Raw genomic sequence first — 25,077 nt, 5'->3', positions numbered from 1 at the left:
AGAAAGAGCACAAGGTAAATTTCACTAATACTCGTGCACTTAGATATGTAATTACTATAATTTAATATTCAAATACAGAGTTTAATATGAACTTTATGTACAAAATTTTGTATGTAAACAAATACCTGTTTTCTAGTGCGACAAATTATAATTTGTATATTAATTATCTGTATATATATATATATATATATATATATATATATATATATATATATATATATATATATATATATATATATATATATATATATATACAGGGTGGGCCATTTTAATCAATCCACGGAAATATCTGGAAAATGATAAAACAGAAGAAATGTTTGAAGTACACGTTATATATTGCTAAGGGGGAAAACCAATTCCGCCAAAAGTACCCCTCTCCGCCCCCCGTAAATGGGGGTAACGGGGGGTAACTCTGAAATATCAAATGGGAACATGGGTCGAGTAATACCTCGTTCGAAAGGTCTTGGAAAACTAAGTAACGCTGTACCAAAAGATGTTTCATATGGTGCACCAGTTTCAAAATGGCCGCCATGATATGGTTCGGAAACTCCAGTACCCGTAGTATGAAAACCATGGAAGGTAAATGAATGGAACAAAATTGAAATACATAAATATCATAGGGCATATCGAATGGTGTGATCCCTGTGATCCCAGTGGCCTCCCTGAAGGGGTCTTGTGGGCTAACTTCAAAATTTCAATGTCCGACCGGACAACGGTTCGGGCGTACGCTTGACCTACCCAATGCTGTTTCGAAGGCAGACTTCGTGGATAGAGAATTGGTGGACTGAGTTAATGCGGATGGCCAGTTACATTTTGATTAACTATTAGCACTCATGTCATATTGTGAGCTTGAGGGACGAAACAGTGTGTACGTATATCCCCGAAATGCTTTCCGAATAACCAGTACGCACTGCATAAAATTTTCTGTGCGTGTGAGATTAGCAAATTCACACGTTTGTAAGTTCCAGCAACTGCATTATTCGACAACTTCTTTCGTATAACGTTCCTTCTGTTTTCGCGTCAAATCATACTCAGCCATACAGATATGCGTTACCATTCAAATAAAATTTCACCTTTTTTAGTCACTACAGCGTCGTCCTTACAAACAAATGTTTCAACCACACCATACCTATTTGTAGCGTAGCCTTAATTTGCGAATTAAAATAGAGTTCTCATTTGAACTTTCACAGTTACTTTCCATCCCACTCACATACAGAGCGCAGGAAGAGATTATTTTGCAGGACTTGGATTTCTCTCTATACATTATGCAATTTTATTCTAACATTTTTATCTCTGTTTTGTCATTCTCGAGCATTGGAACGCCTCCGTGGTTTTCCTATTTAATTTTCCTATTTAATTTCCTATTTAATATTTAATTTTCGTTATTTTCATTTATCTCTAACCGTATTCATACTATGGGCACTAGTCTTGGCGATCATTTTGAAAACGGTGTCTCATGTCGAAAATATTCTTACAGTAGCTGTTTGATATTCATTTGTCTATGCAACGTGATGTTACTCGCTTCAAGTTGCTATTTGAAATTTTCAAGTTGGCCCCGGATACCTTTCAGTTGGTCCTTGGAGTTACCCCGACAACACCTCTTGATGTGCCTTACGTCAGTTACCTACTCCAGTTTTTCTTCTGTTGATTTATCTCCAATCGCTTTCATACTACGGGTACTAAACCTTTTCTCTGACACGGATACTATGTTTCGGCGGCCTTTTGAGAACACTGCCATTTCACCTCAATCGTTTTCTACTGCAAGATGATTGATTTTGTAAGATTTATCGAAGGAGGCACCACTCGACTCATGTTACTATTTAAAATTTTGAAGTTAGCTCTCAAGACCCTTTCAGGGAGGCCACTGGGATCATAGGGACCACACCATTCGATATGCTCTATGATATTTACGTATTTCAATTTTGTTCCATTCATTTACCTTTCATGGTTTTCATACTACGGGTACTGGAGTTTCCGAACCATATCATGGCGGCCATTTTGAAACTGGTGCACAATATTAAACATCTTTTGGTACAGCGTTACTTAGTTTTCCAAGACCTTTCGAACGAGATATTACTCGACCCATGTTCCCATTTGACATTTCAAAGTTACCCCCGTTACCCCCATTTACGGGGGGCGGAGAGGGGTACTTTTGGCGGAATTGGTTTTCCCCCTTAGCAATATATAACGTGTACTTCAAACATTTCTTTTATGTTTTTATCATTTTCCAGATATTTCCGTGGATTGATTAAAATGGCCCACCCTGTATATATATATATATATATATATATATATATATATATATATATATATATATATATATAATGATAGTGACTAAGTAACTATATTTGTAACTTAACAACTCTTGCACAACCAGACTGATTTCGATAAAAAATTTCAACATGCATGAGGCTCTGCCCTGGGATGGATTTTACCATTTGACTTTGAATGTGTAACTTGGAGGAAGGAAGTGCGGATATATATTGAAAATTTCCGATCTTAGTGTCGAACTCATAGTTTCGGGGTTGCTGAGATGAACAGTGGCATTTCCGATGAAGCTTAAATCCAAATTGAACGCCGAAACTTTAGGAAGGGACAAGGAGGTGATATACATATAAAAGAAAAGATCCAAAATGACTGATATTAGTGTCGAATCCATAGTTTTCTTGGTCCCTGAGATGAGCAGTGATATTTCTAATGCCGTTTAAATCCAAATTCAGCGCCATGATCTGGGGCGGGGGAGAGGGGAAATATATACAAATGATCGAAAATGACCGATATTAGTGTCGAATCCATAGTTTTTGGGGTTGCTGTAATGAACAATAACACTTCCGATGCCGTTTAAATCCAAATTCAGTGCCACAACTTGGGGGACGGAGAAGGGGTGGGTATATAAAAATGATCGAAAATGGCCGATACTAGTGTCGAATTCATAGTTTTCGGGGTGACTGAGATGAACAGTGACACTTCCCATGCCGTTTAAATCCAAATTCATCCCCGCAACTTGGGGGCGGGGAGATATATAAATTTGATCGGAAATGACCGATATTAGTGTCGAATCCATAGTTTCTGGGGTCGCTGAAATGAACAGTAACACATTCAATGCCGTTTAAATCAAAATTCATCCTCGTAACTTGGGGGCGGGGGAGATGGGACATATATATATAAATAATCGAAAATGTCCGACATTAGTGTCAAATCCATGGGTGGCTGAGATGAACAGTGACACTTCCGATGCCGTTAGAATCCAAATTTAGCCCCCATTAGTGCTCTAAAGGGTGAGGATGACATGTAAAAGTAATTGAAAATGACTGATACTAGTGTCGAATTAATAGTTTTTGGGGTTCCTAAGTTCATTGGTGACAGTTTTGGTGCCCTTTATATCCAAAATGAAACGTATTCTGTTCGTGAGAAGAACGAATATTCTGTTAGTCTTTAATAATAACGAACGGAAGTTTTACATGTTAAATTCTTTAATATATTTGTCGCTGCACGAATTTACGCACTTGTGCATTGTATGTGTGCATATGCAAATAAGATCATCTCTCTTTTTGAGTTTCTAGGAAAATATACAAATAAAGCGAAAGCGAAATACGTGCTGCTGATACGTTATATCAGGTAAGGTTAGCATCAGGCGAAGAAATAGTTATTTAATTAAATTTTCCGGGTTTTGCCATATTTCCAAACAAAAGATTTTTTCTAATGGGTTCCAAATTTCCGAAAATTTTACACAGCACAAGGAAGATTCGTGTTTCCATAAAATATATATTTAACATACTGGTATTAACTAAAATGGTTCTGGCTCTATTATTTTAATACTTCCCTGCTACAAAACGGTAGCTTTATAAAATTACTTAAGATAATTTAAATGCGTCTATATTAATTAATCTAACTAGAATTATATTTTAGTTTCTTTTGTAGCCATAACTCCATTCTATCACGGTGCTAATTTTAAAGGAGAGGTACAAATATATTTGTTTTTACAACATTTCCCTATTCTAATACAAGAAACATAACTACTCAATGATCTTAACTGTAAACTAGTAAATAAAAAAATAGTTTTCATTTTAAAAACATAATGTAGTAAAATATTAGAAAATTTCAATTTTTCCCAATTTTTCCGTTTTTTTCCAAGCCCGGGAAAAAACGCTAAAAACCGTTTTTTTTAAACCAAAAATTTCCGATTTTTTCCAGACCTTTACAACACTAATCAGACCTACGTATTCCGTATCTCAACCACTGTTGTATTTCACCGGACCAGTAGCATTATTGACTATCACTTGCCATTGCAATTCTCACTACACCAAACTACATTGGAACAAAAACGTAGAAATTCAATTCAGTTTCTCCAGGAGGTTTTCAATTAGGGTATCGTCAGATCTTTGTCAGGAATATCATGAAAGTAAATAACACATTCACATTTCCCACTTTATATTATGATGAAATCGGAGGGTGTTGATGGGCGTTTTATCAAGGTGAATCAGCACCAATTTCTTCTTGCTGGATCCGTAGAAACAAAGACTATTTCTCCAACAGACTGGTGACAGAATGGGTTTCTGGCAGTAGGCAGATTCACCTACACAATTTTTATTCACCTTACCGTTACATACCTGCAACTTCCCCATTGAGCACATTAGAATTCGGTGCATATTTGAGTTCTACATATTGGAACTGAACGGATTGAATTCTTTACAAATTTGAGGGATTTATGGAATAATGGATATGCAGCTTTGATAATCATGTTCGTAGCTATGTCACTTGGTGATTTGCACATTACATGATATTTTAGAAATTACTGCAACGTAAACCAAATTTTTGAACTCGTTGACAGGGAATTAATCGGTTTGTTGTTTAGTTATCTATGCCAATATATAGATACTAGTTCGAAAATTCCTTCAAAAATTCAAAAAACTAGAGAAAACAAACCTATTTGGTATATTCATGTTGTTTACCTTGAGTATCAATAATGCTATTACCCACTTTAAACCAGATAGGTTTGTTTTCTCTAGTTAACTATATACTTATCGTTCATATTGTGAAAAGAAAATGAGCCAATCGTAGTTTGGTTTATTAGATAATTGTTTCCATATATCAGATAACTGTCGTAGTTAAAGAAATATTAACGTATGACAAAAAATCAGCTTGTTTTCGTTGGAAGGAATATTCACACAACACGGGACGTAAACAGGAAGAAGGTTCACTGGGTTCAAGGGTAGTGATGAATCAGTATGTTCTACGCTTAGTTAACATCAGTTTCATTTAAGAGAATTTAAAGTCATCTTGGAAGAAGGCAAGATTCGATGAAAGAATATACAGGCAGCTTTCCACTCTGACACAAATCATAATAATGAACTTTTTAGCAGATCTGTTCGAATATTTGCACTGAAAATAAGGTTCCGTGAGGAAACGAAGAATTTTTAAACTTCTAGTTTCTGGTTTTTTGATATGTGCTTGTCCCCGGTAGAATTTGTTTCGATACTTGGTATATTGATATAGCAATAAATTTATACTTGATGACGTTCAGATCTCATGTTCAGCTGCAGCTCCACGTGGGATATAACCTCGCTGCTGAAAGGGACGTTAAACTGAAAGTAAAATGTAAACAAATCAAAATTTAATGTTGAGTTATGTCACTGTTCTGTTTAAAATGACACGAAATGTTCAGAAAAATGTCAAAGCGTGATTAAACTATTTTTCCTGAAGTCTCTCATAATGAAAATATGGTTAGTAATTAACTACTATAATTAAACAATACTGAATACTTAATTAAGTAAAAATAAAAATAAATATAATCCGACTAAAACAAGTAATACGTTATGTTAGTATGAGACAAAAATAAAAAAAATAGAAAATTAGTTTTATGGATTCCCAAGTAAACATTATATAATAAGATAGCAAAGTTATTATCATAATTTGACATTATTTATTCATATTAGTATTTTACAATGTCTTGACGTTTAATATTGTTGTTAATTATGTTTCTCTCGATGACAAAACCAAGTGTAAAATAATAATAATTAAATTAAATTATATATTTAAAGTGCTAAGAACAGAGCCAAATATATCACTGTAATATACAAGGTTATAAAATACATTTATACCCAATACCAGTATAAAATATAGAATTCAATGTTAGGTATCGTACATAAGTACAATAGTAAAATTTCATAGTTTGGAAACTAAGTTATACAAAATACAATAATATAAAAACACTAAAATAACTATAATAGTCAGGATTACATTTATCTAAATTTAAAGTATAAATGTGACAGTGTATAGTAAATAATCAAATATTGATTGGCGCGTTCATTGCGCAATCAAATCAGGTCAACTTTTGATCATTTTGGACATCTTTAGGATCTTCTGAAGCTCCTTTCAAAGCATAAATAATCATGTGATCGCTGCACTTCATTGATTACTTTTCTTTGAGTAATGCAATCATTGTAACACCAAGAGTTAAATGGAACCCCTGTGGTACTGGATGATTTCAATAAATATTCCATTTTTCATACACAGCGTCATGTGCAAATATTGTGGAGGGGTATTGCATCTTACTTATCTTTTAATGTAAACTTATTGATTTTCCATCTAATAAAAAAAAATAATTTACCGAAAATAAATCATACTTTTTTCTTCTAGGAATGATGAAAGCATTCTGAGTGATTGATTTGTAGGGGACATGTTTGGCTATTTTCATTCCTTAAATTTCTTCCAGTTTCTCTTTCCAAAATACCATAAAGATATAATAAATTCTGCTCACAGCTTCAGAGCATTCTACCGTACTTTATTCGGGGAGAGGGGATGAGAGCAAAGTGTAAGAATACTTTTCATTCTCAAATAGGTTACGGGGACAGGGGAGATATTAACAATAAAAAGAGAATAACATATATTAAACTTGAAAGGTAATCACTACTAGTATTGTAAAGGCCTGAAAAAATAAACTGAAATTTTGGGTAAAAAAAATGGTTTTTACCGTTTTATCCCGAGCTTGGAAAAAACGAAAAAAAATGGGAAAATTGACATTTTCGAATATTTTACTACATTATGCTTCTAAAATGAAAACTATTTTATATTTACTAGTTTACAGTTAAGATCATTGAGTAGTTATGTTTCTTGTATTGGAATAGGGAAATGCTGTGGCAACAAATGTATTTGCACCACTCCTTTACAGTTAGCACCGTGATAGAATGGAGTTATGACTACAAAAGATACTAAAATATAATCCTAGTTAGATTAATTAATATAGACGCATTTAAATTATCATTAGTAATCTTATAAAGTTATCGTTTTATCGCAGGAAAGTGTTAAAATAACAGGGCCAGAATCATTTTAGTTAATACCAGTATTTTAGATATATATTTTATGGAGATGGTGACAAGCGGGCAACCACTTTTCTGAAACAACGTATCAGAATAATAGTTCAGCGAGGTAATGTGGCTTCCTTTCTAGGTACATTACCTCCTGGCAAATTATTAGAAGAGGTTTTCCTTTTATAACTAACTGTTTAGAATTTGCTGTTTTTTGTTTCGCAACTTTTAAACTTATAGTTGTGATATTGTTTTATGAATTTAAATTAGTTAATTTTTGAGAAATATATTAATACAAAGATAATTTAAGTAGCGAAATGGATAGCTACCACTAACTGAAATAATTGTATCTATCGGTAGTAATAAAAGAAAAAAAATTAAGATGCTTTTTAAAAATTTTTTTGACACAAATATACAAGAATTTTTAGCAAAAAATTACATATTATTTATGAATAAATAACCTGCACGGAGGAACTCCTCCTGGCATATAACTTCTTGTCTAATTGTTTCTATAAGAAAATTTAAAGGTTTAACTTATGGTATGAATTTAGTAGGTAGAAAGCCTTAACCACCACCGTTCTTAAATAGTGATATTAGTACTGAGCAACAATCCCATCTGAACAAGGCTCTATCAGTTATCCTACCCCTGTTTATCTTTCTACCCATTTATACATCTCGTTTGGCCTTTCACTTGTTGTATTAATACCTAAATTTGTTTTTGTTTTTGGCTTACAATAATCTTACAAGTCTTTGCTTCCTGGAAAGTGAAACTTTTCTACTTTTCAGGAAGTATTACTTAAACTTATTTTTACAATACTATACTAAATTGTCTCTCTCTCTCTTTTTTTTAAATACACATCCAATAGTCCAAAATCAAATCACATTCCCTCTTCTGGGAAAAGAAGAAGAAAAAACAAGTGCTGTGTATCAGTCATTGGTTATATCTTGCTCTCCCAGTTTATTTTTAAAACTTTTTCATACACATCAATTTGACCCAACAAACTGAAATTTAATGCCGGTCACAACTTTTAAACATATAGTTGTGTTTTTTTTGTGAATTTAAATTAGTTAATTTTTGAGTCATAAATTAATACGCGTACAAAAATAATTTAAGTAGTGAAATGGATAACTACCACTAACTGAAATAGATTATATCTACCGGTAGTAATAAAAGAAAAAAGTGAGATGCATTTTTAAAATTTTTTCACAAATATACAAGAATTTTTAGTAAATATTTACATATTATTTACGAATAAATAACCTGCACGGAGGAAGACCTCCTGGCATATAACTTCTTGTCTAATTGTTTTCTTTTCTATAAGAAAATTTAAAGTTTAACTTGTGGTATAAATTTAGTAGGTAAAACAGCCTTATCTATCATCGTTCTTAAATAGTGATATTAGTACTGAGCAACAATCCCATCTGAACAAGGCTCTATCAGTTATCCTACCCTGTTTATCTTTCTACCCGTTTATATATCTTGTTTGGCCTTTCACTTGTTGTATTAATACCTAAATTTGTTTTTGTTTTTGACTTACAATAATCTTACAAGTCTTTGCTTCCCAAAAAGTAAAAATTTCCTATTTTATAGGAAGTATTACTTAAACTTATTTTTACAATAGTATACTAAATTCTCTCTCTCTTTTTTTAAATACACATCCAATAGTCCAAAATCATATCTCATTTTATCTTTCTGTAAAAAAAAAAAAATAGTAAAGTATGTTCCAATTTATGGAAAGTTATTGTTGTAAGCAAGTAAGAATTGTTAGTTTGTTTTCTGTAGATACGTAAATTCTTTCTTTTTGTTTGTGCTGTGTAAAATTTCCGGGAATTTTGAACAGATTAGAAAAAAATCTTTTGTTCGGAAATATTTGCAAAACGTGGAAAATATTTATTTAAAAACTATTTCCTTGCCTGATGCTACTCTTATTTGCTGTAATGTGTCTGCAGCATAATATACAACGTATTTCGCTAGCAAGAAAAACACTTAAAGCAACAGCTTTTAATTTTACTTTTTTAGTTTTCTGATTTCTGATAAAAATCCCTCTTTACTATTTGTATATTTTTCGAATAACTCAGAAAGAGAGATTATCTTATTTATATGTACACACATATACCGCACAAGTGCATAAATTTGAGCAGCGACAAATATATTAAAGAATTTAACATGTGAAACTTCTGTTCGTTATTATTAAAGACTAGCAGAATACCCGTTCTTCGCACGGGGAAAATACGTTTCATTTTGGGTATAAGGGGCACCAAAACTGTTACCAATGAACTTAGGGACTCCGAAAACTATGATTCGACACGAGTATCGGTCATTTTCAATTACTTTTACATGTCACCCTCTCCCTTTAGGAGTACTAATGGGGACTGAATTTTGATTTAAACGGTATCGGAAATGTCACTGTTTATTTTAGACACCTCGAAAACCATGGATTCGATACTAATATCGGTCGTATTCCATCATATTTATATATCTCCCCGCCCCCAAGTTTCGGGGATGAATTTTGATTTAAACGACATCGGAAATGTCACTACTCATCTCAGTGACCCCGAAAACTATAGGTTTGACACTAATATTGGCCATTTTCTGTCATTTCTATATATCTCTTCCTACCCAAGGTATGGGCCTGAATTTTTTATTTAAACAGCATCGGAAGTGTTACTGTTTATCTCAGCAACCCCTAATACTATGGATTTGGCATTAATATATGTCATTTTCGATCATTATATATATATATGTCATTTTATAATATTGACACAATTTATCATTTTATAATATTGAGATTTTTCAACTTACATTTTTCACGCGTTCGAAAAAAAAAACTGTTCCATTACTAGTAAAACTAACCTAATAGAAAGATTTTTGTTACTTTCCCAATTTTTCCGGAAAGAAACCGGAAAAAACGGTTTTTTACCAGCAGGCACAAAATTTCTGGAAATTTTACAACACTAGTCACTACTCATTTTGATGGGCATAATAAAAATGGGAAAGGCGTAGTGGATAATAAGAGGATGGGCACTGCTAATTGGTGTAAAGAAATGCTCTAATAAATCAACCCAGCTAATTCTAACTTGGTGTACTATGTCCTTACAGAAGACGAAACTTGAACCTACTATACGAATCTGAACTTAAACAGCAATCTATTGTTTAGGTGTTTCAAAGTAAGCCAAAAAATCGAAAGTTTGTTCTTTCGGTGAGTACTGACAAGCAAATGATTGTTTCTTCTGTTACTTCAGACATGTGGTAACCATAGCTTTAGGTGATCAAAGTAATATATATGCTGAGTGATAGGCAACAATTTCTTTGGCAGAGATCATCAATGAATTGCTGAAAACAAAACTCAAATCGTCGCATAACTTATTATCAGCACAGCACCAATTGCTTTTCAAGACACCAAACTATCGATCTTTTTAGAAGTAAAAATGTCGAAAAATGTCTCATTGCCCATACTCGCCTACTGACTTTCTTTTGTCTCTATACATAAAAAAGTAATCTGTGGTGTGCGATTTGTGTTGTTTGAATCACAAAATAGCCTGAATCCAGTAGAAGATGGGTTTTGAATGCTCTAAAAAATGGAACAGATGTTCAAAATTTCGATAATTACTCATTATTTTAGTGTTATTTAAAAATAAAACGGCTGAAGAGCGAGAGAATAAAGTTTGTTCTGCATTAAATGCAGGCGCTTTAGTCGGTAGCCCACGAACTGCCTTTAGGCTCGTGCTCCCGTGATGTACCTCGCTTGGACTGTGTCTATTAATGAGTGTCCCGTTAGTTCTGGAAGTTCATTTTCACCCCTGAATACAACTATTCGAAACTATTGCTATAATGTTATACAAGCGGACGAAAATAACATTTTATGTTGGACTGGCAACACTGTTAATCTGGTGGTATGGCAATGAACGTGAAACAATGTCTCGTTGTCGATATTTGAATGTTACAAAATATGATCGAATTTACTCTATAAGTTCAAAAGTTACAAGGGCATTAAGAGATCAACAGTTCAGCATGTACATGCTGTTTTTCAAATATCAAATTTGAAACACAAATCCTGATGTATCAGCCAACAGGAATCCAAAACAATTCTGCAAATAATTCTTTATAGGCAGAGGCGGCTGGCGAGGGTAGTCACGTATTTAAAAAGAAAGAAGTTTAGTTTTATTGCTTTAAACTAAGGGGAAAAGTTACCTAATATTCTAATGGTTGCATATTAGTAAATTGGGTAACTTTTAATTCCTTAATTTGAAGCTATAAAGCTTTAATTTTCACCGATGTGATTTCCTCTCACAAGCCGTCTCTCTGTGTGTATGTCAGTAACTTACCACATTTATTCTGAGTCTCTTAACATCTTAAAAAAGTCTGTATTTTTAAATACGAAACAAGTAGGCCTACGTAACATGATTTTGTCTTTCATTTTGCAAGTTGATATTGCCTTTTATTTACGTTAGTTTACAAAATGATATGTTTTCTAACATTTTTAAAAGTAAACTTACGAGTATTTTTTTAATATTTTTATCGAGAAAATTGTCGCTTTACACAATTTCGTTATTGTAATTTATAAAACATGACACATATAAAGTTCTTTTAAACTACCCATTTCTTTTTCTAGAAAGTGATGCATCATGGGAATACATGGTAGCCAGTAGCATCTGAAAACATCCATGACATAATGCATGTTTACGGTACGTAAACGATACAGAGATGTAAAGGATAAAACAAATATTGTTCTGGCAACTTCGCGTGCGTGTTTTTCAAATAGTTTGCTGGTTGACGAAAGAAGGTAAGGACATGTAAACAGTTATACAGCTATTTAAACATATTAATGTTAATGTGATAGCTATGTATGTTAGTGAAAACAACTTTTTTATATCAATACGCGACTAATGCATGCACTAAAAGTGTTTTTAGTGGGCTACGAATAGACTATCTTCAAAACACTATGTAATATATAGCATTCATTCGTATAGTGCAGATGTGAAGACCTAAATGTGATGTCCATAAACACTAAGTCTCATACAGATAAGTATATTAAGATCGCCCTATAATGACAGTAAGTCTAGTGTTGTTGGTTGGAGGAAAAAAATCTCTTAAAGCCTCCAGAGTTGTACCAGCACCATAAATTTTGCCGTGTTGTGCCTTCCACACAGTGATGATTTAAGGGTGGCTTTCAGAAATTTCTTCCCCGAAGCTGTGAAATTTCTCCCCCTCCAGAACAAATTTCCGATCTTGTTTAACAATAGTTACCAATATTTTCCTAGTTCTGTTTCAACCCTCTGTATATTAACGTTACTGCTTGATGGGAAATCGTCTGAAACCAGGGGGATTGAGGGGGAACCATCACTGCTTCCACGTGCAGATTAACAATAGCGACACAAAGTAATAACTTTACGCAAGGAATGATTTCCGGGCTTTAATCCCAGCCTTGAACAAAGTATTGTGAAAAAATAAATATTTACGTATTATGATACAAAAGTCATGAAACTATATGGATTTTGGATGAATATTAAATCAGTTAACACTTGATGAAGTTCTGCGTACGGTACTGACTTTTTGCATATTGTGTTATACACAAACCCGACTGTTGTTCTATCGCCCATTTTGTTACTAGGCATGCCAACACGAAGCATTTCCGCAGCACAAGAGCAAGTGCGGGAACCCGAGTAAACAATAATACTGACAACTAGGAACCCGAAGCTGCTAAGACACACGATATATACAATTAATGTAACTCAAGAAAGGATTTATTTACTTCTATGCAATTTTCCCGAACGTTACAAAAGTAGTTTCATGATTTCGATACATTTACGATTTTAGGCAGTTAAATTAAGTAAAATAGGACAGCACATTTTTGTCTTCACCCGTTCTTTTTAAAGGTTGTAAGGTACAGGATGTTGACTGAAAAAGGAAGGGAAATGTTAAAGGACATCATTTGTATAAAGGTGAAACATGTAAGTAATCGTTAAAAATGCGATACTCTTACAAAACTAGATTATAGCGGTCACTCATTATAATTTAGTGTCTGGTTGTTTTCGCACTTGGCTTATTTACACACAAACCCACTATCATTAACGCGCTTCCTCTCAATGGATGTACCACCTTCTGGACTTACACTAGTTTTACTCTGTCCTGAACATGAATGAATGGAATGCTAACTTGTGGTGAGCACCGATCCGTAGTAGGTTGATGTATGTTTCTTGCGCTTGTTTTAGTTTATGTGCATGCCCATAGTCACTAATGCATCTGCTCCCTTCAGGATCTCCCGTATCCTCCCACCTTTTCCGCCCTTCCTTGAACTGGAGTAAATGTAGAAGGCACTGTGGATCAGTGGTAGAGCGCACACTTTTAGTGAAAGAAGACCCTGGTTCGACCCTTGGATACGTGAAAAAAATTGTAAGATCTGGATCCTTCCGTTTCCTCCAGGATATGAAAGATTTTTATTAAACAAACAAACAAACAAAAACTGATCCCCCCTCGACTTATGTGGAACTTTCTGTCTTTAATTATAGTCTTTTTCGAATTCTCTTGACTCAGAGATTCTTTGGGAAAAATGTATAAAAATGTGAATTGTATATGAAGATAATATCATTTGTCATAATTAACAACAATTTTCTGTTCCCTTGTAGAATTTTCTATTCCTGTGGTCGAATTACTCTTCTTCTCTGGTGTTTAGCTTTTTCTAAAATTGAGATGTACCGTCCCTTTCCAACACCTATGCTGTCAGACTTGAAAATGCACCTCCTAGTCTTGCGACAGTCAAGATGCTTAAAATTCCATAGTTGAAGTCCAAACTGTGTTCATAAATGTCACAGTTAAGCTGTTTTCCTGTTTGATAATATAATGAAACCTGTCTATGTTGGCCATCAATTCTGTTGAAAAATGACCAAATTACAAAAAAAAAAAAAAAAAAAGTATTTTGAACTATTAGAGGTCATATATATACTAAGTTCTAACCAGTGGTGCTATTCTAAATTTTTAACAACTGGTTCTGTGTAATATACCTATCAGGGTTGAAAAAAAACATGTTTTTAAAAAAAACACAAAAAGAACGTTTTTTATGTTTAAAACGTTTTTTTTTGTTTAAAACGTTTTTAACGTTTTAAACAAAGTACTTTGTTTTAAACAAAAAAACGTTGAAAATGTTTATTTTGTTTAAAACAATAACCTAAATAGGCATATATATAACATTTTTACACCCTTAGGTATTGCTTGCCATCTATATTCAACCGCTAGATCAAATTTCGGGAACTTCTCTAATCTCGATCCGCACAAATGTTCAATTCCGGAGAAAGAAATCTGTATTTTCCCGATCCCCGTTCACAGAATATGTAGTTTAGTTTCTTTTAGTTTTACGTTTTACTGGTCGTCTGCATTCTTAATTTTTAAACGCCCATTGACGCAACTGCTGCGTCAGGACTTTAAACCTCAATGGCTCAAATTAAGGCTGGAAGATGGTTTTGGTACCAATTTATTCCTGAAAGATGCAGCTTTGCTGGTGTGCATTTTATGTATATGGGAGGAGGGTAAATATCGTGTTTTTTGTTTTTTCAACAGTTTTTTGGGGGGCCATTCCCCCTTTTGGGGGATAGATTCATAAAAATTGTTACGTGAAGCAATGAAGTAGACCACTACATGGTTATATCGTGTATTTGTACTTCTTGCTTATGTGGGGGAGCAGGAAGCGGGCAAAGTTAGCCAATTTTTGAAGTTTAAGTTTTTTGACTTAAATTACATTTATTTTTACAAAAACATCAATAGCACAGCCCTTAATTAAGCTAGAAATATGATTTGGTACCAAAGTATTTTTGAGGGATGAAGCTTTCCGTCAGTTGCATTTTATGTATATAGGGGGTACGTATGTACGGCCGAGAGAGGGAGGATGAAGTTTTTTTTTTTAATTTTTCATAAAATTTTTTCATCAGGTTTTGGCGGGTATTCATCCCCCTTTGTGGTACATCCATAAAAATTGGTATATGAAGTAATGAAGTAGTCCCCTACATGATGGTAACCTGTATGTGTACTTGTTGTTTATAGAGGAAGAGGGGGTCAAATTTGGTTAATTTACATTTATTTTCGGGACGGTCCCATATAACACAAGATATATTTCACTGAAATGGTCTAGAAGCATAATTCTTGTTCGTATACATAACGTATGCAGCAAAAATGATTTGCATATGGACGTGGTACTATAGTGGGGGAGGGGAGAGAATGTCTAATTCAATGAATATTTATCTGCGCATATTTTTTTTAATATTTCCTACTCCTACATAAAACAAATTCATTACGCAATGGTAGCAATGGCTACCATTTCTTATATTATTGTCTCAAGTATGTGTCCTACACATTAGCATCATTTTGTCAGCGTAGGGTGACTGCAAGGGTTGCCAGGGCCCCGCTAAGTCAATATTTTCATGTTTATAATGATTTTTTATGTCTGTTCTTTTTCTACGAATACGGCGGGAATTTCACGAATGTTACCTCGTTGGAATTTGTGGTCTATAAGCTTTCCAATGGTGTATAACTCATGACTGTGTGATAATTAGGGGGGTCACCGGAGCCCCGAACGTGAGAGTCTACCATTTTGTTAAAATCCCTGACGGTTGTCTAGAGTTAATTGTGTTGTTATGTCATAGATACTAATCATTGTTAACTACTCATGTTGCAGATAGAGATGTATCTTGAAAACTGTTTAGTTAAAATATGTCATTTGCTCCTTGTAGGCTAGTCACTGCTCTTTTCTATGAGTTGTATTGTATTTGTCAGAGCATTTCTTTTAGCTTATGATGTGAGAACTGTTCATTATTATGGAAATGATAGTGATCAAAAAATACCCAAGTTTTGAATTTGTGAATTTGGATCTTAGAATGGTGTATAGTGTGTTTAACCTCCGTTATTCTTGGAAATTAAAAATGTTCAAGTACTTCACTTGAATTTCTGTTGGTTTAATTATACGTACATTGATGTACAAAATTTCTACAAAAGCAATACATATCATAAATAACTTTTTTAATTTAACCTTTGTACTGTGATTTAAATATTCTAAGTTCAACATGCTGATTACCTAAGGACGGTATAGCACGCAAATAAGCTCATTATTTCCAGAAAAATAGGAACAAACATGTCATGTCACTTATAGTAGCTCTTAGTACTGGAGTAATAAACAAACTCATCTTACTACTGTGTTGTGTCCACCAAGAAGTGCACATGAATTTATTCTCCTTTCTTTTGTGTGATAAAACTATGGACTTCCGTGTTTACACGAATGTATACGCCTCTGAACTTTCCCAGGCCGAAAGTCTACTTTTGTACTATGAGTGTTTAAAATCGGTCAATTATTATTTACATGATACTATTGAATTTGAATTTTAAGTCGCCTCAATCGTCTATCTTCTTTGGACACACCTCCCTGTATGGTGTAGATGATTGCTTTCGTAAAAGAAATTTTAAGTATTCAAAATGTTAAGTTAATAGTGTCGTAAATCCTGAGGAAAGACAAAGTGGGATCCCGAAATTTATGACAATAAACTTGAAATCGTCACCTGAAGAGGATCTTCAGAAATATAAGTACAAAATATAATGCTTTCCAAATTGGTTGTGAACGTAGTTGCCATCATGAAACTGAAACAATAATTCATTTTGACATCAAAGCAGTAAAGCGGTAAAAACAGAATTTGTGGAAATGGGTACTACTAATCTATGACTTGAGATAAATCCAAAACATATTGTTTGGCAGTAAGAAAACCAGTATTATTGCAGTTATTTAGGTAAATTAAATACAGTATTATTTGATTACACTACTTCCGCTTTAAGAACTTCTGAATTTTAAGAATTTAACCCAAATTTCAATTACTTTTTTCTTTCAGGTGCAGTTGCTCTTGGTTCAAGAAGCGAGTATTCAGGCTAGATATTCTGTAGGTGTCCATACTACAGGTAAGTACAGTAGAAAAGTAAGTATTTAGCTTAATTTTTAGGTAGTTTAATTTAGGTAAAGGAAGCGTAATTTGTTCAAGCTAGATATAGATTCCTACAATGTGTATCATTCTAATAACTTGATATTCATGAACTGTTTCGTAGCGCGAAGTGTGAATAACAGAATGTAAGACTAATGAGTATTCATTCCATTGTTTGATATTAATGTCTTGTTCAATATACTTACGTATATACAGTAGTATAACGTCTTTCTTTTGTATTAGGAACATACTTCTATATATTATTATTTTCACGTAGCTATATTTATTAAACAATATTTATGTCTATTTCATTTTATATTATTTATATTTCTCCCCTTTTGTTAACCAATATGCAGTGACATAACAAGGGGGACAAACGAGACTTGTGCCCCGGGCGTCTCATTGGGAGGTCACAAAATTGGGCAAATATTTGAGGAAGAGTTTTGGTTTGGTTGTTCAGGTTCAGGGGGCACTGAGGGGAGATCATATATATATATATATATATATATATATATATATATAACATAATCTAACCTTACTTTGTCTCTCCTTCACTATAAGGCTCACACGACTAAGAAGAAGCATCTACCATCATTACGAGTCACCATAACTTTTATTTTTGTAGAAGAATTTGCTAAGAATTAAGCTCATCATCATCAGGTTTATTATGAGTACTGGAAATGTTTATCAACTTTAGATTAGTACATTTTATAAATACCAGATTTTTATTAATGTAAGATTTTTTCGTATAAAGGAATCAAACAAGCAATCCCAAGATGTAGAAAATCCATTGGTATCAGGTCTGAGAATAGCGTTGAGAAACTGAAAACTCAACCAGTAACGGTATGCAATTTCTTTGTATCAGTGGAAACTGGAAATATATATATATATATAAGCATACACTTTGAGGCCTATCAAGACATATTAATGCGTTCAAACACAAGATCAATGATATTAAAGTACTACACAGAACGGATTCGTTCATTGAGAATAAGGTAATATAGGGAGCTAGCTTTAATGCGAGGCTGAGGAATTCAGAGTTGATTGACAGGTACCCCACCCACGTCACCACGAAACGGTCACTCGACGGTCCTGGGCAGGGTTGCCAGTTCGTTGTAAAAAAATCACCTAATACTCACTTAATTCAAAGAGTTTATGCAAATCATGCAATCGCTATCGAAAGATTTTTTTTTTAACTCGTCATTTACAAATTTGCATAAGCAGTTACCGTATTTGGGTACATTTTGCATATTATTCACTTCTATATTTTACAGCCACCCGCGTGGCGGAGTGGTCTAGCATTTTAGTCTCCGATTCCAACATAAAGGGGTCTATTCCGCTGGGGACAGCTGAATGGAATGGTTCAAATCCCACTTTATGCAAGAAAAAGTGTAGGTTCTACATTTAGAAGCTTCTAAGCTCGTTTAGAGCGTTAATTCTTACAAATAATTAATAATAATTAATAATAATAATAATAATAATAATAATAATAATAATAATAATAATAATAATAATAATAATAATAATAATAATAATAATTTTAATTCTTATTACTAATAATTATATCTAAGAATATTCCGCTCTCTCGAAGATATTTTGTTGGCTCTAAAAATAGCATTGTCTTTGTATAATATATCTATTTACAACCTAATCACAGAGCTTATATATAACACTTGAAATAAATAAATTATATACATTCCTATTAACACGTAACAGTTTACAAGTGCAATAAAGAATATACCGGTATGTTTTATGTTTACGTTCAATTAATCATTATCACTAGAGACCAGATGTTTAAGCATTAAAAGCCTGGAAAATAGGTAGGCAAATAGGCACTTAAAATTTATAAAATAGGCACTAAAATGTAACTCAAAATAATGAAGACACATACTCAATACAATTAAAAAATAAATTCAAGTCATAGATAATGTTCAAAGAATAGGATTTGATAATAGATTTGAGAATAGTTAGGATTTGATAATAAATGCTTCAGTTTTTTCTCCCTCGCTTCTTCGTCGCACTACACTATGACCTTCCTTATTACTTCCCTAGCTTCGCTGTGTATAGTTTGCCCTCTCTTACGCTGTGGAGCCATTGTCAAATGACTAATAAGCAATAAAACCGCAACCACAACAGCACTCAATAAATAACCAAATCACACGAACTCTTCAGAATGACATTCACGTGACAATTTTCTACCTCTGGCAACGCTGACATATAGAAGGAAGGTAAGGGAGTGTCGCAAGAGTCAGGCAGAAAGCATGTTGGAATTTTTCCCCCTTTACCTCAGCCCCCGCTGGTAAACAAGCTAGCTCCGTATAGTATATGAATTGTTTTGTTATACGGACAAAAGATCTTAATCTGAATCTTAACAAAGGCAACTTGGAAAAGAAATGGGATATACAAGAGATGGGTTAAAATAATTAACTGTCATCTGGAACATCTTTTATGAAATCACGAGTTAAATTATGCAACATAGGTTCATCTTCATACAGTTTTATTTCCGGACATATTTTTAATTTCAGTGTAATAACTTACTAAAACTAAACTTGCAAAAACATTAAAAATTTAACGTACAAATTAAAAAGATGTAGTTAGTTTGTTAAGTTTTCTGCAGAGTGCCCCGTGCCGTCGTTGTATTGAATTGTTCATCTTTTGGGTAAACCGTAACACTGCATAAGGTCAACTTATTACGTTATTTCATCCAGGTTTGTTATGAATACAAATCTCCCTACCAGATTCAAATTTGAAAGGAAGAGAACTCAGTCTGCAGCAAGTTCACAAGCTCTGTATCACATAAGAATTAAAGTTATTTTAATAAATAATCAATTTTGGTTTCACTAGTGATTCAAAGAAAGAAAAGTTTATTTGCTTCAACAAAACAACTGCTTTATATATATACGAGGGTAAGTCAAATGAAAACCACAAAAGTAGAAATAAAAATCCGTATATGGCGCCAGTGAGCTGTAAGTTGGCATGTTTGTTTACGATAGTATGCCGGATGTCTCTTTGGTGGCAGCAGCCGGCAGATGCACAAACACTGGCGCAACAACAGTTCCAAAATGGCAGCCCCACTAGCCACATGCACCAGCGAGGAGCAGCGTTCTGTGATTCGGTTTTTGCGAAGTGAAGGTGTGAAACCGATTGACATTTTTAGGCGAATGAAGGTTCAGTATGGAGATGCGTGTTTGTCACAGCCACAAATCTATGAATGGTGCCGGAAATTTGCAAATGGTGTTACGTCTGTGGCTTCAATTTTTGCAATGGTCTCTGGAGTCACTACGCGCCGAGCCTGGCCGGGGCGTGGAGCATCGGCCGCAGACGTAACACCATCTCCATACTGAACCTTCATTCGCCTAAATGTCAATCGGTTTCACACCTTCACTTCGCAAAAACCGAATCACAGAACGCTGCTATAATCAAACGGCTGAGGCCTCTGAAAGGGATAACTAGGGAAATCGTTGTTTTCATAAATTAACACTATGAATTGGCAACATTGCTGATGTTTCAGTGCATCAAAAGGTGTGTTAAGAATCTGTCTGTATTATACAATTCCTGTAAACAATGAAAAAGAAACTTTGAAATTATCGTGATAAATCTTTTACTTACATGCACCCGGCAACACTGCTATTCATGCCTGTGTTTGAATCAAAACGGGGGGCACTTCCAGCATCTGCTGTAGAAGTGGCAATTCACTTCATGATGAATAGCAGCGTTGACCCAGAATCGAAATAGTGGGATTAATTTACTTCTCAAGAATGGCTCGATCGATTTTGTTCAAACTTGGATGTATGTATAAGGGTATACAAGGGCTTTGTCTGAAAAATTAATAGCTCCCCCGACCACTTTCCCCTCTCTAAAAATTCGATTCAACATTTTGAGCCCCATTTTGACCTATAATGGTCTGGGAGCACAATTATGAATAAAATAATTTTAGATGTCGCTTTAATACTACAATCACATGTATATTTTCTTTTCCAAAATATACGCCACGGTCAAAATTACCCAAAACCAACCACACCACACCTAAAAGGGGACAGTTGCAAAACGAACAGCTATTGATGTTACTTTAGCATATTTGCTACGTGAATGAATGAGAAATCACACTTGAAAAGCACCAAACCCACTGAGGCCCCATTTGATGTTCTGTTGATGTCGGTGTTTATTTCATATGAATCAATCAGCCTGAACATGAATATGAGGTTAAGATTGCCACTAGATCCCCGTATGTATCCCATTTGAGGATGCCTAAAGTTTCAGTGTGAATGTTCATAAACAAAATCAATGTTATCTATACCTACAGTGTCCAATCAAAGTGAAATAACCTCAGCTGAAAAGAGAATAACTATCAATAACATCATTATGTAAGCAACCTTGGTTGTAGTGTCTCCCATAAATCCTGACTGAGACGGGGATGGGTATAGAGTAGTGGAAAGCTGAAACATTTGAATAAAATGTATTTTCATCCAAGAAAAAGAAGAAAATATAATGCAAACGAAAAGTAAGTTATATGTAAGAAGTACAAGTATTTCAATGTGTGAAAGAAGTAAGGATGAAAGGAGCATTGTAGTACGTACTTCAGTCCTTGTCACTGTTTTCATTTATGACTTCACAAATGTCATAATCGAATATTTTGCTCAAGATTTGTGCTGGTTTTGGGACCCTTGAGAAATATCTTCCATAACTAAGGTAATAAATAATGGCTGCAACATGGGAGCAAGAGCCAACTGTACGCGATCCATTTGCATAGTCAAGGGCGTCGACCCTGGGGAACCCAGGGGGCCCGGGCTCCCCAAAGCTCATGTGGGCCCTCTCATTTTATTTGTAAATTTGCAATATTAGGTATAATTTGAATGCAATTTGTCTTAAAATCATCATATATGCTTTCTGCATCTGAATGCCTCCCCCCCCAAATTGTCAGAGAAATCGGCGCCTTGTGCATAGTCGCAACAATACCTAATGACACTTTCGTAACCTTCTGTATTTTTTTCTACTTGGTTTTAGATTAAGCATTTGTATGCCTTGAATGCACTGTCATTTTCAATATGTTGTCGTTGTCTTTAACATGCTGCACATTAATATTACCTCTTTCAACCAACATTTCAGCAAAATAACATATTGCCTGTTTATATTGGAAGGATCCACAAAACAATTCTTTCAACGGTGACGGCCATAACCCTGACTATGAAGATATATCATTAGTTTACCATAAACTTTCAAAAAAATATATAAATAATAGGTTCAATTATTTTTCTCACTCGAAAAACTGGGAGGGCCTAGGCTCCCCCGGCCCCGGGCTAGATCCGACACTGATTTCAAATATTTTTCGGTCATTCGAGGAAAATCCTCAAGATCCTGTAAAGAACTAGATCTAAACAGAATTTCTCTTTTCGCAATTTCTTGTGTTCAATAAAGTCTGCAAAGGTGTTTTCGTTTCCTGAAGTTTTCGCAGATTTTATGTTTGCGGTGATTGCGGAGTGGTTTTCATCTGGTGTCACACGTATGGAGAATTTATTGAGTAGAAAACTAGCAATTCTATAATAGTAGTCAATACTAGCTATCATTTCATTGTCAAATATTTCATCCAACAGACGATACTTTTCTTTCAGCATTCCATGTGTAGCTTCAACTTCTCAACGAATTCTTGTAACAAACCTGTATCATTTGCTTCTCCAGTTGACAATTATGATTTTTTTGCCTTTAAATGTAGGCATAGGAACTTCATAACCTTTGTCCTCAATATAAGTTTTCAGGATCTATATTTTATTCCACTGACCACTAATTTACTAATATAAAAGTACAATTCTTATGTAGATTGGGGCTCTTGCCCCCCAAGAGAAATTGCAACAGACACTTCTGGCTGTCGGTATTCCTTTCTTCGCAACAAATTCATACAATCACAAAGATTCATTGTTTCGTGTTTGTTTTAAACTGATAAGGGTGTTCATTCCCAAATAAATTGTTAAATATCAACAGTTTTACCATATCCCAAATTAGAGATGGGGGCGCCACAGACCATCAAATGTGGCCGAAGTGAATTTGGCACTTCAGATGTGATTTCTCATTCATTTACGTAGAAAACATGCTAAAGCTACATCAATAGCTGTTCGTTTGCAATTTCCCCCTTTTAGGTGTGGTATGGTTGGTTTTGGCTAATTTTGACCATGGCGTACCTGTGATACAATTTTGGAAAAAATATATGTGATTGTAGGGTTAAAGTGACATCTAAAATATTTTTTCACAATTGTGCTCGCAAACCATCATCGGTCAAAAGAGGGTCAAAATATTGAATCGAATTTTTTGACGGGGAAATGGTCAGGGAGAGCCGTTAATTTTTTCACCTATACATACATCCAAGTTTGAAGAAAATCGATCGAGTCATTCTTGAGAAATAAATTAATCCCAGTTTTTCGATTTTGCGTCATTTCTCATGAACCAATGAGAGTTGAGGTTTGAAACGTGAGGAATTATTGTATCTTGGGGATACCTATATACCACCCACTTGTCGTCTCAAGATTCATCTGGGGCCATTTCACTATACTTATCCACCCATGCCCTTTAAGTTGTTAATTCGATCAATGTTAGAATTCGGGTGTTCTCTCCGCTAGTCTAGTGAAAGTGAACTTCATGACATTGTAGAGCGGTTTTAGGGAGTAAGCTGACAATCCTGAGGCTATATCCATCGAAGGTTCGAGAATCTCTGATGAGCAATGCTGTTTTAACTGTTCTCGAAATTTCCGTGTTCTTGTATTTGTCATATTCAATTAAGTAGAAAATTGAATTAGTTTAATTAGAAGATCAATGGTGCCAAAAGTATCTGTGTTGGGAAAAGTTAAAAAAAAGCGTGCGCCTTTCGTGTACACGGCTCCGAGTTTGATTCCCAATTAGAGAGCCATGAAATTTTAACGCATTACGATAGTTCGGAATCCACCTTGAACTGTAGGATCACGTCTAATATAGTCTCGATGTCAGAACACTAAACTTCAACCAATCAAGCAAGCAAACCTACCTGTTTCGCGCTCCTTACGCGTATATCCGATTATCCACGAAAACTGCTGGGAAAATCGAAAGTTAGCTGTCATACTATTGCATGCATTTAAACGAAAGTAATACTGAAATAAAGACAATATTGCTCTCTTGAGCATCGGTTACTTCAGTTTTTATTAGGACATTTTGTTCTGTAAGATAATTAACTTTTTCTGTGTACAAATTTGCATATTTTTTGCAGTTTTAGCTTTTGTGTTTCTTATTTTATTATTATTATTATTATTATATAATATTATAATAAAGTTATATATATCCAATATAAAGTGATAATTATAAAGTGATTATTATAAAGTTATATATACCCAATAATCCCCCAATATTAATAGGTTTGCATTATCTTCCACCTAATTTGCCACCCAAAGAATTTGTAAATTATTGTGATTGGCTGAATAAGTTATTAATTGAAAAAAGTTTGAAAATGTTGCTTCTTGGGGATTTCAATTCTGCAGGTATTGATTGGCATAATGGAATCGTAAAAACTAAGCATTCTTATTTAAAAACAAAAGCTGAGAAGATGTTAGAGTTAGCGTCTATATTTAGCTTAAAGCAGTATAATCAACCATACGACTCTCAGTTGCCGTATAATATATTGGATCTTGTTCTAACTGATATTGCTGAATGCTCAATATGGTTTGATGTGAGTCCATTAGTCAAGGTAGATAGGTTTCACCCACCTTTCGTATTCGAATGGCAGGTTGACGAAAAGTTAAATTTCTTAAATGCAGATACAGCTCAAGCTCAAGGTGAGTTATATGACTATGTAAGAGCAGAC

At 34.2% G+C, this 25,077-nt stretch overlaps 1 protein-coding gene across 2 annotated transcripts in view; it reads left to right on the top strand.

The window, feature by feature from the left end:
- LOC145694001 (histone-lysine N-methyltransferase set-17-like) overlaps window positions 1–25,077 on the top strand; it is an 83,713-nt gene that overhangs the window by 5,292 nt on the left and 53,344 nt on the right. The window contains exons 2-3 of one of the 2 annotated variants that reach the window (XM_081770146.1): window positions 11,921–12,091; window positions 17,172–17,238. The gene's annotated coding sequence lies outside the window, so the exon portion shown is untranslated. The remainder of the gene's footprint in view (window positions 1–11,920; window positions 12,092–17,171; window positions 17,239–25,077) is intronic. The other variant, XM_081770147.1, reaches the window with a different exon arrangement.

Source organism: Thermobia domestica, chromosome 9 (assembly GCF_964235325.1).
Source record: "Thermobia domestica chromosome 9, izTheDome1.hap1.1, whole genome shotgun sequence".
In the NCBI taxonomy this organism is placed as follows: Eukaryota; Metazoa; Arthropoda; class Insecta; order Zygentoma; family Lepismatidae; genus Thermobia; species Thermobia domestica.
The sequence above is the reverse complement of the archived record's forward strand: the minus strand, read 5'-3'. Positions and strand labels throughout refer to the sequence as shown.